Source organism: Arvicanthis niloticus, chromosome 17 (assembly GCF_011762505.2).
Source record: "Arvicanthis niloticus isolate mArvNil1 chromosome 17, mArvNil1.pat.X, whole genome shotgun sequence".
NCBI lineage: Eukaryota > Metazoa > Chordata > Mammalia > Rodentia > Muridae > Arvicanthis > Arvicanthis niloticus.
This window is the reverse complement of record NC_047674.1, coordinates 50,034,784-50,051,926: the sequence shown is the minus strand read 5'-3', so window position 1 is coordinate 50,051,926 and position 17,143 is coordinate 50,034,784.

Here is a 17,143-nt window from a genome sequence, read left to right as displayed (position 1 = left end):
CATATACAATATCCATACTATCTACATGTATATAGTATAGTAAAGTATAGTGTAGCATAGTATGTGTGTGTGTGTGTGTGTGTGTTGGGTAATATTAAACATGTGTCTCAGTTAAGGTTTCTGTTGCTGTGGTAAAACACCTTGACCAAGGAAACTTGGGGAGGAAAGGACTTATTTCATGCTTATATATCCTTATCACAGTACATCAAGGAAGAAAGTCAGGGTAGAAAACTATGACAAGAAACTGATAGGGAAGAGAAAAGGATAACATGATCAGGTATTGGTTGGGAGGAACAGGACTAAAACCCCAAGGGTCAGCAGAAAGAATGGAAACAGGCAACCTCGGGAGTAGGAGGAGGAGAGAAACTCCAGAGTGTACCAGAGATCTGGGAGGTAAGAGACTCTCAGGACTCAAAGGGAGGAAACTTAGATGAAATGTCCAACAGTGGGGAGAGCCCCCTGCTAGCAGAAAGACAGGGCATCCAGAGGAGGGATGGGGTTGCCATCCCACAGTCAAAAACTCTGGCCGAGTTATTCCTGTCTGAAAGAACTTCAGGGACAAAAATGGAGAAGAGCCTGAGGAAAAGGAGGTCCAGTGACAGGCCCAAATTGGGATCCAGCTCATGGGGAGGCCATAAGGCCTGACACCATTACAGAGGCTATGGAGTGCTCACAAAATGGGACCTATCATGACTGTCCTCCAAAAGACCCAACAAGCAGCTGAAAGAGTCAGATGCAGATATTAACACCCTACCAATGGACAAAAGCTGCTGACCCTTGTGGCTGAATTAGGATAAAGTTGGAAGAAGCTGAGCAGGACGACCCTGTAAGAAGATCAGCAGTCTCAACTAACCTGAATGCCCCGAGAACTCTCAGACACTGAGCCACCAACCAGGCAGCATACACCAGCTGATATGAGATCCTCAACACATGCTGGTTCTGGACTCAGTCAGAGAAGATGCACCTAAGACTGGAGGCCCCAGGGAGTGGGGATGTCTGGCCCAGTGGGGGTGGGGGTGGGAGTTGGGGGGTAGGGACATCCTTTTGAAAACATGGGTGGGAGGGTGAAGGAGGGAGCTTTGGGATGTGGAACAGTCAGAATGTGGACTGGGAGAGGGATAAAGTCTGGACTGTAAGAAAAGATTAAAATTAAAAATTAAAAAAAAAAAAAAGAAAGAAAGAAAGAAACTGGAGGCAGGATCTTATTAAAGGCCACGGAAGAAACTGCTTACTGGCTTTCTCCTCATGACTTGCTCAGCCTGATTTTTTAGAGCACATGCCCAGGATGCCCTCACTGCCCAGCACTGCCCTCAATTAACTGGACCTTCCCATATCAGGCATCAATCAAGAAGATATATCACATGATTGCCTGCAGACTGATCTTGTGAGGGTATCATTTCAATGGAGGTTCCATCTTCTCAAATGACTTCAGCTGTATCAGAGTGACATAAAACTATCTAGAATATATGTATTGGTACGTATTTGATATTAAATATGCAAAGACACTAGAATAGCATCAAGAATGAGGTAAATAAAGATGAATTAGCTACATATCATATTACATACATAGATGCTAACCAAATGCTTCTTTGACTAACTTGAGAGAACAAAGTCACTGAATTCATAACTGATTTCTCTATAAAATCTTGCAAGAAAACATTAGAGGAAATTCCTCTCAAGCAGTAGCTGATGTGGATTCTTGAGATTTCTATTCTTCAGAAAAGATGGGAGGGAGATATTCAAGAGTTCACACTAGGGATTGGGGATTTAGCTCAGTGGTAGAGAACTTGCCTGGCCCTGGGTTTGGTCCTCAGCTCTGGAAAAAAAAAAGTTTACACCAGAAGTTTCCACCTGAAACTGACAAAAAGGGACATTTTAAACAATAATAGAAGAATTACAGATTATATATATGTGTGTGTGTGTGTGTGTGTGTGTGTGTGTGTGTGTGTGTAGTCTACATGGTCATTTCTCATATGTAAGTAATTGCTTACAATATTTCCAATTTATATATTTGTGGAGTTCAATTCATCTGTCATTTAAGCAATAACAGATTTTCTATAATTCAATGATACTGAAAGAAACCTATTGCCCCAAAAGGGAAATGGCAAAGGGTGTAATTCATATAGCTATGAGTGATTCAATGATATGAACTTCCTAGCTAAGCCAATTAACATTGATCCAAATACATTTAATCAGAGTTCAGTAATGCCAACAATTCAATTAAGCTCAGGATTCCATAAAAGCTATATTTTGTTATCGGATGACATGAAATGATGCTTTATTTTGATCCTTTCTTTCTTTTTAAAGAAAGAACAGATGGCAAGCTTGGAGGTATTCCAGTAATTCAAAATATTCAGTGTAATAAGTTATTACCCAACAATCTGAAAACAGAAAAATTGAGCATAGTACATAACATTTTAGACATATTCTGAGATAATTAAGCAATATGCATAACTGAGTCTGGGGAACCCAATGGAGACTTCAGAACTAAGATGTGGAGATTCTATTTATGTTTAATTATTATGTAAATTATAAAAATAATGCTCAATAATTTCTCTTACATTTAATTAAGGGTAATATTATAACACAATTTTTTTAGGGAAAAAAATCAAATTTTCTATTTTGAAAAGAATTTTTTAAGTTTGAAAATTCAGTACACCAGAGCTATATTATAAAAGTTTTCTTGTGAATAATCTTTATCCTCTAGGGTTATCAAAAAATGAACTGTCACAAGAAAAAACGAGAATATGGTTAACTCCCTTGCTGAGGTCTTTGTGAAAGTGAATATGTCCTTAACATAGAAAACTGCCATAATCACAATAGAATATTTGAGGAGAATTTTGAAGCTTGCTCTTCAGTTCCTTGACTACTTCAAAAATGCTTTTTATACTTTAGAGTATTTTAATTTTACTTTTCATCATTCAAATAATAAAGATCATTTAATTCAAAATTTCAGAAGCTGACAGATCCCATGATTCTATCCTGTGGATAGAATCCACTTAAGCACAAGTGACTGCTTCCATTGGCTACATATTGATGATTCTATTTGCCATGGTTTAACGTTTGAGAGTCTATATGCAGAACAGTTTTCATTGTATACTTGTATGCATGAATGATTATATTCATGTGTGTGAATGTATGTGGTTTTGGTTCTTTGTCAGAACTTTGTCAGATTTTGTCAGAACTGTAAATTATATCATATGCCAGATTTAATTTGTATACTCCCAGATGTTTTATACACCCAAACACCCTAATTTCTAGATAAAAGAGGGTAATTTTGTATTGATGAAAAAAAATTAATGTTCTGGGAAGTGATCACCTGCTCCTACAGACACTAGAGATGGAAGCTCTACAGTCCTGCTCAGATCTTCCTTATCCATGGACTCATTTGTGTGGGCTTCCAGATGGTACTCACTATAGCTTATCTACATTTGCAAGTAGCTTTTCCTGTGGTTTATCATTTTAGTATACTATTATATCTGAAGAGGTTTGAAATTAAGATGCTGTGGGAACAACATATGTGTGACTTTCATCTAAAGCATGGCAACTTGACTGATTAATCTGTAATGTCCATGCTACTTTTGGTGTTTAGCATCTGAAGTGAATTACAATACTGCTGCTTGATGTTAAAACTCAATATAAATGTATGTTGATTATTCAAGGAGAGGCATTGCTCATGTACTTTTCTTTACCTTACAACTCTTCTGTCCTGAAAATTCCCACTGTATGTGCTGCCTATTCTGTTTCTCTAAAGATATACTTGGAACTTTATGCAAATGGCACACTTATGATAGGAATCTTAATTAAGGTGAAATAGAAATTTCTCTTTATATTTCCATTGTTTCTTTAAAGAAAGAAATAGAAGATAAAGATTTTTGTACTAAGAGAAAAATTTGCCCTCGATCTTACACTTAATAAAACCAAGTCCTGAGATTATACACTTACAGAGGGTAGGGGGATGCTTTTTGGTGCAAGAGTAATATTTGAATGGGCCTGTGTGACGACATTATGGCTGTTAGCATTCTGTCTAAACTCCACCCCCACAGTTATGTGGCAACAGCCAGGTATGCTCCTCCCCACAGTTACCTGACAACAGCCAGGTAGGCCTGTCTTACCATAAAAGGGGCTACTTGCTCCTTCCTCCTTCTCTTACTCTCTTACTCTCTTGCTCTCTTGCTCTCTTGCTCTCTTGCTCTCTTGCTCTCTTGCTCTCTTGCTCTCTTGCTCTCTTGCTCTCTTGCTCTCTTGCTCTCTTGCTCTCTTGCTCTCTTGCTCTGCTCTCTTGCCTTTTGCTTCTCCCTTCCCCCTCTCTCCATGTGGGCATGACTGGCCTCTACTTCTCTTCTCTGTCTCTCTTTCTCTGTCTCTCTCTTTGTCTCTCTCTCTGTCTGTCTCTGTCTCTCTCTTTACCTCTCTCTGCCTCTACTACACTCTTAATTCCCCTCCTCATGCCATGAATAAACTATTCTATACTATACCATCATGTGGCTGGTCCCTCAGGAGAAAGGGATGCCCTAGCATGGGCCTGCTGAGACATCTCCTTCCCCCATACCTCACCACACACACCCACAGAACATATTCCATATCTCTTTATCTTTTTATAAACACATCAATGGCAGAGAGTGCATGAGAAGGCAAGCTGCTCCCCTCCTGGCTTTCAGAAAGAACAAACAGAAAAGGTTGTAGCTCAAATATGTTTGATGGGCATTTCTAAGTGGCCTAACTTTGCTCTATCAAGCACCTTTAACTTTCATTCACCACCCTTCCCCCCAACCCCCATAATGCCCTAGATTTAAAAGCAGGTTTACAAAACAGAAACCTAAGATTTAAACTGTAGCCTTTTAGAAAGGAACTACTTCAACACCCAGGTTATACTGTAAGGATCTGTCTTTTATCACACTTGTATTTTAATTAGAACTCAAAGTGATTGTAATAGGACTGACTTTCTTTATGAGTATACACTCCATGAAAACTGGGAAAGCCAGTGATTCATACAGAATACTCATAAGAAAGATGGTAGTCTATAAGATAACATTCAGGACTGGTCACAAACGTGTTAATGACTGATTTATTGTATGGGTAGTTGTTTTATAATGATGTATGTTTCATAATGATATACCTGGCAAGCACATTTTTTATTTTCACTTTAGAACCTTCTCTAATAATTTTCATGGTAGCAATTTTGAAGGCCCTGAGTGAGCTTATTTATAATGAACTTAAAGCCATTAAATAATTAGAAAGGCTAGAACATGCTGTTCAGTCTCTGATGATATAAATGATTATTAATGTTTGTTCTTGACACAGAGAGCTTTTGCAACTAATACTGCTAGCTTTGTCATTTTTAGAATTATAGATACATTTGTAAAGAGGATAATGTCTCAAGGGAAATTGTCCTGCATGCAATTATTCCCTGTCTTTGTTAACCAAGCTCTTGAGCACTTAACAAAATAATAGGTTGAAAGTATAAGAAATTTTTTTTTTTGCTATAGGTGATCAGAGTTCCTATTTCATCTCTCCTTCCCTCTCAGACTTTTCCCTACGTTGACAGTCAATCCATCTGCACTCCTAGTAATTAGAGGAGAATCTGTCATCCCTAAATCTGTCAGTGTAAGGATTTGGATGGGATGTTGCCAAAGCTGTGGAGAATTACCACAAGTCTGTAGTGTAGTTTGCAGGTGAGAAAAGCTGCAGAGTCTGTAAGCTAGGGTAGGATATCACTCACCTTCTCCAATTTTACCTTTATGCTAAAGGGATCTAAAGCACACATTAGGTCACTCAGGGAAGCCAGAAAGAAGCAGTACATTTCCCAGACTTCTTTGTGTGACAGCTACATCTATGTGACGTAATCCATTTTATTTAATCTTCTTTTCACAATTTGAACCTCAGTCCATTTCCAGGTAGATGAACCTTTAACCTACAATATTAAAAGAAATTGAAGAGAGGGAAGAGGTGGGAATAGAACAAGAGATAGGCAGGCAGATAGAGAAAAAGAGATAGAGAGAGATAGAGATAGAGGGAGAGGGAGAGATAGAGGGAGAGGGAGAGGGAGAGGGAGAGGGAGAGGGAGAGGGAGAGAGAGAGAGAGAGAGAGAGACCACCTTCTTTCTAAATAGGTGACTTTTTGATGTGGTTAAGACTGTAATCAGGGAATTAGGTATTTATTTATTATCTGAACCAGCAACAACTAAATTCGTTTGTTGACTGTTGTCACTACCAACTTTAATTATTTTTAAATATATAAAATTTACCAACACACAATCCTTAGTGCAGTTATTCTATGTGCAATGCTATAACTGGCTTGTTTCCATTGTGTATGTTTGCTTTTCTTGATACCCACCATTCTGCATTTGTCCCTCACCTGAGCAAGTATGACCTAGCTCCAAGCAACACTTAATACTTTTTACATCATAACTTTTAAGAACATAATACCCCCCTGCCTCCACTTGGCCTTTTATTGTTTTCTGGCTAAAGACAGTGAATTTAGATTTACAGAAGAAAGTATATGTCTTGTCTACATTTTAGAATGTTACATTTATCTAGTAAAGTTTTTAAACACTTTAAAATTGAGTACTATATATCTGAAGTGAGCAGTTGGGAATCAAGATGTTCTAAATTTCTTCCTGATTGACTGATTTTGGCTAGTCATTTAATTAATAAGAGATCAGTCCCATTTATTCACTCAATATATCCATAATATAAATCAAAGAGAACAAAGGGTTTTATATTGTTTTCAATAGAATACTGTTTGTTATATACTATATAAAATCATTTTTGAATGTTTATATGGTTTATTGATTATTTGTAATGTTCAGACATTCCTTATAATATCTTGGCTTGACAAACTAAAGTTCTTATACAATTGTTGGCATGCAAACATTTCAGTGCTTAAAATAGTATCAATCTTTTCTTTTTGTGCTTCAAATCATGAATAATAGAGTCTTATTTGATAATAAGGAGAATCGAAGTATGTGTTGGACAATGTATACAAGTATATGTCATCATGTTAAATGAAATAAACTAAATATGAAGAGGCAATATTGCATGATTTCTGTCTTTTTGAGATACTAAAATTCTTTTTCTTATCATAAAAGTACATATGAAAACAGAGGAGTAAAAAATCAAAGGGTTTTTATACACACATGCAAGCAAACACACATGCATACCCACACAAACACACACATATGGACTATATATGGATAGATATTCAATTTATATTATATTTAGTGAGGAAATTTCTTAGGAATTAAGTGAATAGCAGAAATGAGTCAACAAGTGAGAAATTTAGAACATCTTGATTCCTTTCTGCTTTCTTCAGATGTCCAATACTCTTTCAAAGTATTTCAAAAATTACATCAAAAGTATACTAGTGGATAAGGTGAAGGGTAGATCTGGCTAATGGTAGACAATGGTAGGGGCTGAGTGTGGCCAGAGTATAAGATGTACTTGAAGTGAGTTGTCTATATGAAAGCCAACAATGTAAATGATAAATTTATACCAATACAAATGTAAAAAAAAAACAAGTTAGCAAAGACTACTGATAACAGGATGAGGAGAGCATTGTTCAGATTTTGTCATTCAAGGGCAAGACAGATCAAAGAATGGATATAGAAAATGTGGTATATTTACACAATGGAGTACTATTCAGCTATTAAAAACTTCATGAAATTCTTAGGTGAATAGATGGAACTAGAAAATATCATTCTGAGTGAGGTAACCCAGTCACAAAAGAACACACATATGTACTCACTGATAAGTGGATATTAGCCCAAAAGCTCAGAATACCCAAGATACAATTCACAGACCTTTTTGAAGCTCAAGAAGAAAGAAGACCAACGTGTGGATGCTTCAGTCCTTTTTAGAAGGGGGAACAAAATACTCAAGGGAGGAAATATGGAGACAAAGTGTGGATCAGAGACTGAAGGAAAGGGCATTCAGAGACTGCCACACCTGGGAATCCATCTCATATACAGACACCTAACCCAGACAATTTTGCAGATGCCAAGAAGTGCTTGCTGACAGGAGCCTGATATAGGCGTTTCCTGAGAAGCTCTGCCAGAGCCCGACAAATACAGAGATGGGTGCTCACAGCCAAACATTAGACTGAGCACATGGTCCCAAATAGAGGAGTTAGAGAAAGGACTGAAGGAGCTGAAGGGATTTTTAACCCCTTAGGAAGAACAACAATATCAACCAACCAAATCCCTAGAGCTGCCAGGGACTAAACCACCAACCAGAGAGTATACATGGAGGCACACATGACTCCAGCCACATATGTAGCAGGGGATGGCCTTTTCAGGCATCAGTGGGAGGAGAGACTCTTGGTCCTGTAAAGGATCGGTGCCCCAGAGTAGGAGAATGCCAGGGCGAGGAGGCTGGAATGGGTGGATGGGTGGGGGAGTACGCTCATAGAAGGGGGGGGTGGGATAGGAGGTTTCAGAGGGGAAAAGGGCAAGTAACTTATGAATGCAGACCTATTAGAATTACACCAAATTTCTCACTAAAGTCTATAAAAGCAAGAAGATACTGGACAAATGCCATACAGACACAAAACGAACACAAATGCCACACCAGGCTACTATACCCAGTAAAACTCTCAATTACCATAGATGAAGAAACCAAGATATCCCATGACAAAACCACATTTACACAATGTCTTTCGATAAATCTAGCCTTACAAAGAATAATAGAGGGAAAATTCCAACACAAGAAGGGAAAATATACTCTAGAAAAAGCAAGAAAGTAATCTTCTTCCAGCAAACCCAAAAGAAGATAGCCACACAAACATAACTCCACTTCTAATAACAAAAATAACAGGATGCAACTATCACTTTCCCTTAATAATTCTTATCATCAATGCACTCGATTCCCCAATAAAATGACATAGACTAAAAGACTGAATACATAAATAGGACCCAGCATTTTGCTGCATACAGAAACGCACCTCAGTGACAAAGACTGACACTACTTCAGAGTAAAAGGATGGAAAAGAATTTTCAAGCAAATGGTCCCAAGAAACAAGCTGGAGTAGCCATTCTAATATCAAATAAAATCGACTATCAACTAAAACTTGTCAAAAAACATAAGGAAAGACACTCCATACTTGTCAAAGGAAAAATCAACAAAGAAGAACTCTCAGTTCTGAACTTCTATACTCCAAATGCAAGGGCACCCACATTAATAAAAGAAACTTTACTAAAGCTCAAAGCACACATTGTACCTCACACAATAATAGTGGTAGACTTCAACACCCCTCTCTCACAATGGATAGGTCATGTAAACAGAACGCAGTGAAACTAAGAGAATTTATAAACCAAATGGATTTAACAGATATCTACAGAGTATTTCATCCTAAAACAAAAGAATATACCTTCTTCTCAGCACCTCATGGTGCCTTCTCCAAAACTGACCATATAATTAGTCACAAAACAGGCTTCAACAGATACAAGAAAATTGAAGTAATCCCATGCATCCTATCAGATCACCACAGACAAAAGCTGATCTTCAATAAAACAATGGAAAGCCCACATACACTTGGAAACTGAACAATGCTCTACTCAGTGATAACGTAGTCAGGGAAGAAATAAAGAAAAAAATTAAAGACTTTTTAGAATTTAATGAAAATGAAGGCACATCATACCAAAACTTGTGGGACACAATGAAAACAGTGCTAAGAGGAAAACTCACAGCTTTAAGTGCCTACAAAAAGAAACTGGAGAGAGCATACACTAACTTGACAACACAACCAAAAGATATAAAACAAAAAGGAAGCAAATACACCCAAGAATAGTGGATAGCAGAAAATAATCATACTCAGAGCTGAAATCAACCAAGTAGAAACAAAAAGAACTATTCAAAGAATCAATAAAACCAGGAGCTGGTTCTCTGAGAAAAATCAACAAGATAGATAAACCCTTAGCCAGACTAACCAGAGGGCACAGAGACAGTATCCAAATTAATAAAATCAGAACTGAAAAGGGAAACAGAAAAACAGAAACTGAGGAAATTAAAAAAAATCCTACTACAAAAACCTATACTCAACAAAAGTGAAAAATATGGATGAAATAGACCATTTTCTAGACAGATACCAGGTACCATAGTTAAATCAGGACCAGAAAAGCCATCTATACAGTCCTATAACCCCTAAAGGAATACCAGCAGTCATTGAAAGTCTACCCACCAAAAAAAAAAAAAAAAAAAAAAAAAAAAGCCCAGGACCAGATGGTTTTAATGCAGAATTCTATGCGACCTTCAAAGAAGACTTAACACCAATTCTCTTTAAACTATTCCACAAACTAGAAACAGAAAGAAAACTACACAGTTCATTCTATGAAGCCACAATTATGCTCATACCTAAACCACACAAAGACCCAACAAAGAAAGAGAACTTCAGGCCAATCTCCCTTATGAATATCAATGCAAAAACACTCCATAAAATTCTCACAAATCTAATCCAAATACACATCTGAACAATCATCTATCATGATAAAGTAGACTTTATCCCAGGAATGCAGGAATCGATCATTCATTGTATGGAAATCCATCAATGTAATCCACTTTATAAACAAACTCAAAGAAAAAACTCACATCATCATCTCACTAGGTGTTGAAAGCATTTGGCAGAATTCAAAATCTCTTCCTGATAAACATCTTGGAAAGATAAGGTATTCAAGGCCAATACCTAAACTTAGTAAAAGCAATATACAGCCGATCCCTATCCAACATCAAACTAAATGGAGAGAAACTTGAGGTAATCCCATTAATATCAGGAACTAGGAAAGGCTGCCCACTCTCTCCTTACATATTCTATGTAGTACTCAAAGTCATAGCCTGAGCAATTAGAGAACAAAAGGAGGTGAGAATGCCTAAACTTAATAAACAACTTCAGCAAAGTGGCTGGATATAAAATTAACTCAAAAAAAAAAAAAAATCAGTAGCCTTCCTCTACTCAAAGGATAAAAAGGATGAGAAAGAAATTAGGGAAATGACACCCTTCACAATAGTCACAAATAACATAAAATACCTTGGTGTGAATCTAACAAAGCAAGTGAAAGATCTGTATGACAAGAACTTCAAGTCTCTGAAGAAAGAAATCAGAGATTTCAGAAGATGGAAAGATCTCCCATGCTCATGGATTGGCAGGTATAATACAGTAAAAATGGCCATCTTGCCAAAAGCAATCTACAGATTCAATGCAATTCCCACCAAAATTCCAACTCAATTTTTTCAGAGTTAGAAAGAACAACTTGCAAATTCATTTGAAATAACAACAACAACAAAAAAACCCAGGATAGCAAAAACTATTCTCAACAATAAAAGAACTACTGGGGCAAACACTATCCCTGACCTCAAGCTGTACTACAGTGAAATAGTGATAAAAACTGCATGGTATTGGTACAGAGACAGGCAAGAAGATCAATGAAATGGAATTGAAGACCCAGAAATGAACCCATACATCTATGGTCACTTGATTTTTGACAAAGGAGCTAAAACCATCCAGTGGAAAAAGAATGGCATTTTCAACAAATGGTGCTGGTTCAACTAGTAGTTAGCATGTGGAAGAATGCAAATTGACCAATTCTTATCTCCTTGCACAAAGCTGAAATTCAACTGGATGAAGGACCTCCACATAAAACCAGATACACTGAAATTAACTGAGGAGAAAGTGGGAAAAAAGCCTTGAACACATAGGCACAGGGGAAAAGCTCTTCAATAGAACAATGACTTATGCTCTAAGATCAAGAATTGAGAAATGGGACCTTATAAAATTGCAAAACTTCTGTAAGGCAAAGGAAACTATAAATAGGACAAAATGGCAACCAACATATTGGGAAAAGATCTTTACCAATCTTACATCAGATAGAGGGTTAATATCCAATATATACAAAAAACTCAAGAAATTAGACTCCAGACAATCAAATAACTCTATTTAAAAATGGCAAAAGAGCTCAACAAAGAAATTCTCAACTGAGGAAACTCTAATGGCCAAAAAGCACCTAAAAAAATGTTCAGCATCCTTAGTCATCAGGGAAATGCAAATCAAAACAACCCTCAGGTTCTACCTCACACCAGTCAGAGTGGCCAAGATCAAAACTCACGTGATAGCAGATGCTGGTGAGGATGTGGAGAAAGAGGAACATTCCTCTATTGTTTGTGGGATTGTAAGCTTATACAACCACTCTGGAGAGTAGTCTGGTGATTGTTCAGAAAATTGGACATAGTATTACCTGAAGACCCAGTTATACCACTCCTGAGCATATACCCAAAAGATTTTCCAACATATAACAAGCACACCTACTCCACTATGTTGATAGCAGCCTTATTTATAATAGCCAGAAGTTGGAAAGAACCTAGATGTCCTTCAACAGAGGAATGGATACAGAAAATGAGGTATATTTACACAATTCATTAATACTCAGCTATTAAAAACAATGAATTCATGAAATTCTTAAACAAATGGATGGAACTAGAAAATATCCTGAGTGAGGTAATCCAATCGCTCACAGAAAAAATATACACACATGGTATGTGCTCACTGATAAGTGTATATTATCCCAAAAGCTTATAATAACTAAGATACAACTCAGAGATCACATGAAACTCAAGAAGAAGAAAGACCAAAGTGTGGGTGCTTCAGAATGAGTAACAAAGTACTTATGGGAGCAAGTAAGGAGACAAAGTGTGGAGCAGAGACTGAGGAGGGTTGTCCAGAGACTGCACCACCAGGGAATCCATCCCATGCGCAATCACCAAATGCAGACCTTGTTGTGGATGCCAGGAAGTGCATGCTGACAGGAGCCTGAAATATCTGTCTCCTGAGAGGGTCTGCCAGAGGTGGATGCTAGCAGCTATCCATTGAACTGATCATGGGGGCCCAATGGAGGAGTTAGAGAGAAGACTGAAGGAGCTGAAGGGGCTTGTGGCTCCATGGAGAGAGCTACAATACCAACCAACCAGAGCTTCTAGAGTTTTAACTGCTAGCCTGGGAACACACATGGAAGGACCCATGTCTCCAGCTGTATATATAGTTAATGATGTCCTTGTCGGGCATCACTGGGTGAGGAGGTCCTTGGTTCTTTGAAAACTGGATGCCCCGGTGTGCAGAAATTTGAGAGCAGGGAGACTGGAGAGGGTGGATGGGTGGGGGCACACATTCATAGAAGCAGAAGGAGTAGGAATGAGATAAGGGATTTCTGGGGGGGGGGATTGAGGAAGGGGTATAACATCGGAAATGTAAATAAATAAATTATCCAATTTTTTAAAAAAAAACAGATAATGGAACTGGCTATTACAATCGAGCATTTGAGACTTTTTGTCAACAATTTAATATTATAAATATTACTGGGACTCCTTATAATAATCCTCAAGGACTAGTTATTGTGGAAGGGGCCCATGGAACTTTAAAACAATATCTTCATAAAATAAAAAAGTGGGAGGTATATCCCTGTACACCACAAATTTATTTAAATCATGTATTTTTTAATTTTAAAATTTTTAAAAATGTGGATGCCAAGGAACTTTCTGCTGAGTGTGTATGGCACCATACAACTAGGCATACTTAGGTCTAAGTGAAAAGGAAAGATCCACTTACTGGCATAACACATGATCCTGATCAGGTATTTAATATGTTGAAGTGGGCATGTTTGTGTTTTTTTCTGCAGTATACAGAAGGAGTGTGGTGGCTGACAGAGTGATTTGTGAGACATGCTGTTGCTGGGAAAAGAGTGATGCTGAACTGTGAGCTTGCTGATTGTGCTGAAAATGGTGACTGAAAAGCTATACTGGACGTATATTCCTGACCTACCTTTGCTTTCCTATATCCCACATGGAACAAGCTGCCTTGCCTCAAGTATTTAGATCTTGTGGGACAGAGAATCAAAAAAGAGAAGTTATAATGACTCTTGTATTTTTCTTAAATGTGACTGGTTATCCAGACTCAATCATGGACTAGTCTAGAAATCAATCCAATATTGGAAATAACAGTCTTCATTTGGAAGGCTGGTTCTGGACATTCTCAGAGACATATGTGAAAAATAGCTGCAGATCTCTATGATGTTATGTTAGCAAGAGATAAAATTGGGACAGGATTTGGATTTCAAACAAGTGTTAGGGCATGTGTTAATTGTTAGTGCTCTTTTAATTGTTAAGTTAAAATTACTTTTGTTTCTTCTACAGTATTTAATGTAAGTTGTATTGATTGTTCACTTTCTAATTGTGTTAGTGTGTTAGAACCTAGCATGTTTGTTATGGGGGTCTATTAGCTAGCTTTTGCTTTATTGTCCTGAATATTAAAGGACCTTGGTATTCTGAAAAAAGCTTGCAAGTACTAGAAGAATTGATTCAGGCTTTAAGCATAAGCAAGAGGGTAGTGGACTTGATTATTTCTGGAATAACAGCTTTAATTATATTAATTACTACCACCAATACTTCTGCAATTGCTTTGACACAAGAAGTCAACATAGCTACATTTATTAATCATTTAGCAAAAAAAAAAAATGTTACTAATCAACAATAATGTGTTGAGTATACAAGAGGATTTAGATAGGCATTTGGAACAATGGATTGATGTTCTTTATCCTATTCAAATTATTGAAAGGAGGTTCAAGAGTAAGAAGCCATCTTAAGTGTCATGCCAAATATAAATAGATTTGTGTTACTTCTAAAATTTACAATGATAGTCAATATAATTGGGAAAAAGTTTAAAGACACTTGTAGGGTATTTAGCATAATTCTAACACCTCTCTGGATGTTTTAACTTTGCTAATGAGAATATGAATTTAAAGAATGCTTCCCTGTTGAGCTTTGATGGTTCCAATACTGCTGATAAAACCATCCATGGCCTGAGGTCAGTATTTCCACTTTGCTCAAGCTTCAAGAACGGCATATATAGCTTGATCATGCTAGCCCTTTTTGTCCTGGGAATACTTTTATTCATGCCCATCATGTTAAAGCTTGCCTTTAACAACATCAACATGTTGGCAGCCAAAGTACATGACTTAATCTGAAAATGGACCACCCAGACAGAGTTATTAATTTATCAGGCTGGCAAGCCAAGGATGGGTAAGATTCTGCACAGACCCTTACCAACCTAAGACAAAATTGCATTGCTTTTGATAATGCATATCACAGGACAGGTAAGGAAGGCATTCTTGTCAGATTGACCTAAGACATTATCAGTCATGTTTGTACAATAAAAAATGGGAAGATGTGGAGAGCTTTTGGGGCCGCCTGGCAGTAATCTGACATTGGCCAAGGACAAGGAAGTGGGCTTCAGACAGAAATCTGACATTAGGCTAAAACAAAGGAGTAATTTCAGGCAGGAAACTAAATCTTAGGCTAGAACAAAGAAGTAGGCTTCAGGCATGAAAATGAATTTGGGCTAGGGCAGGGAAGTGGGCTCAGATATTTTGGTCATCCTGATAAGCTCTTAGAAACAGTGATCATGGGAGTGATCATAGGACTTTGTTTATTGCCTTGCTTATTCTTTGACTATTTGTGTTTATTGTCTTGCTTGTTCCTTGACTATTTCCATCTGTTGTATTGCTAGTTGCTCAACCTAGAAATGACTGTAATACTTGCATGTAATTAAAGTGGTATAAAAGCAGATTGGGAAATTTTTTTAAAATCATTAATGCTAGACCATGTATTCTTGCCTAAAGCATCTATATCAGGTCAGGCTAAAAACTATACTAAGATGAAAAGGAAAGCTACCATAAAATTAATAAAACAATAAGTTATGAACATTAACAAACTACTTAAAATAGTTAGATTCTGTAATGTACCATCTTTCTGTGAATAAATATGTATGATAGAATATAGTCATTTTATAAAATTGTATTAAAACTTAGGTACAGATAAAATATGTTTCAGGCATTGAATGTCAGAAAATTTTACTTCTTATAATTAGTTTGGAATTATGTGCTTTAATGAAAGTTAAAGTTACTTTTACTTAAGAAAGAAAGAAAGAAAGAAAGAAAGAAAGAAAGAAAGAAAGAAAGAGAAAGAAAGAAAGAGTGATCATAGGAGTGAACACCAGACTTTCTTTATTGCCTTGGTTGCTTGTTCTATTTGTGTTTGTCTTGCTTGATCCTTGATTATTTGCATCTATTGTATTGCTAGTTCCTCAACAGTAGAACCAACCTTAAACTTGCATGTAATTAAAATGGTACAAAAGCAGATCGGAAAAAAAAAAAAATCAAACATCAGAAAATTGCCTAGGATGGATTATAAACCAGTCAGTCACAGTCATTTCTCTCTCTCTCTCTCTCTCTCTCTCTCTCTCTCTCTCTCTCTCTCTGTGTGTGTGTAAGTGTGTGTGTGTGTGTGTGTGTGTGTGTGTGTGTATCTGTTAGCACCTAAGATAATAGCTGGTGAGATTGTTTAGAAATAGTCATTGATTTGCAGTAGAACCTGTGATGGAACAAGGGAAGTTCATTTAATTAGAAAATAGCATCATTTTGCTTTCACATCCAAATGAAACAGCATTTTGAGTTCTTGAAATTGATTAGGAATTAGTGCAAACAATTAGACAACTTCTTCAGACAATTAGATTTAATTAAGGCTTTTGGAGCTCCTCTCCACTGATGTGTTTGTCTTTATTAACTTTGCCTTCCTTTTGCCCTCTATGCCCCATCACTGTTCTGCCTGTCTGTGCTTCAGACAATACAACAATGGCTCTCAAGTCATGGCAAATGCCTCTGCTTTTCTCAGTGTCATCACATTAAGAAAAAAAAAAAAAAACCCATATTCTCCCCAACATCTGAATTAAGAGACCTAGCCATTGTATTGCCTCTAATATACACTGAGAGGTTCTAGTTTTTGAGATAGCTTTCACATACCTCTTTTGTTTTTATTCTAAACACAGTTCCCTCTCTGACTTTTAATTTCATAAACTGCTTAAATTTGTCCACAGTTCTAGAGAAAAAGGAATTTTGGAGCTATTTTATTAATATTAACCCCTCATCTAGATTATTTAATTTAGTGCACAGAACTGTTATTATTGCATAAGACACAGGGTGCCTGTCTGCTGACTTAGGTGCTTTGTGTTCAGAATGCAATGCCCACCTCTGAAATGATGATAAAACTCTCTAATTATCTTGTTATCTGTATGTTGCAATAGTGTCTGACTTTATCCTCTATTTTTATA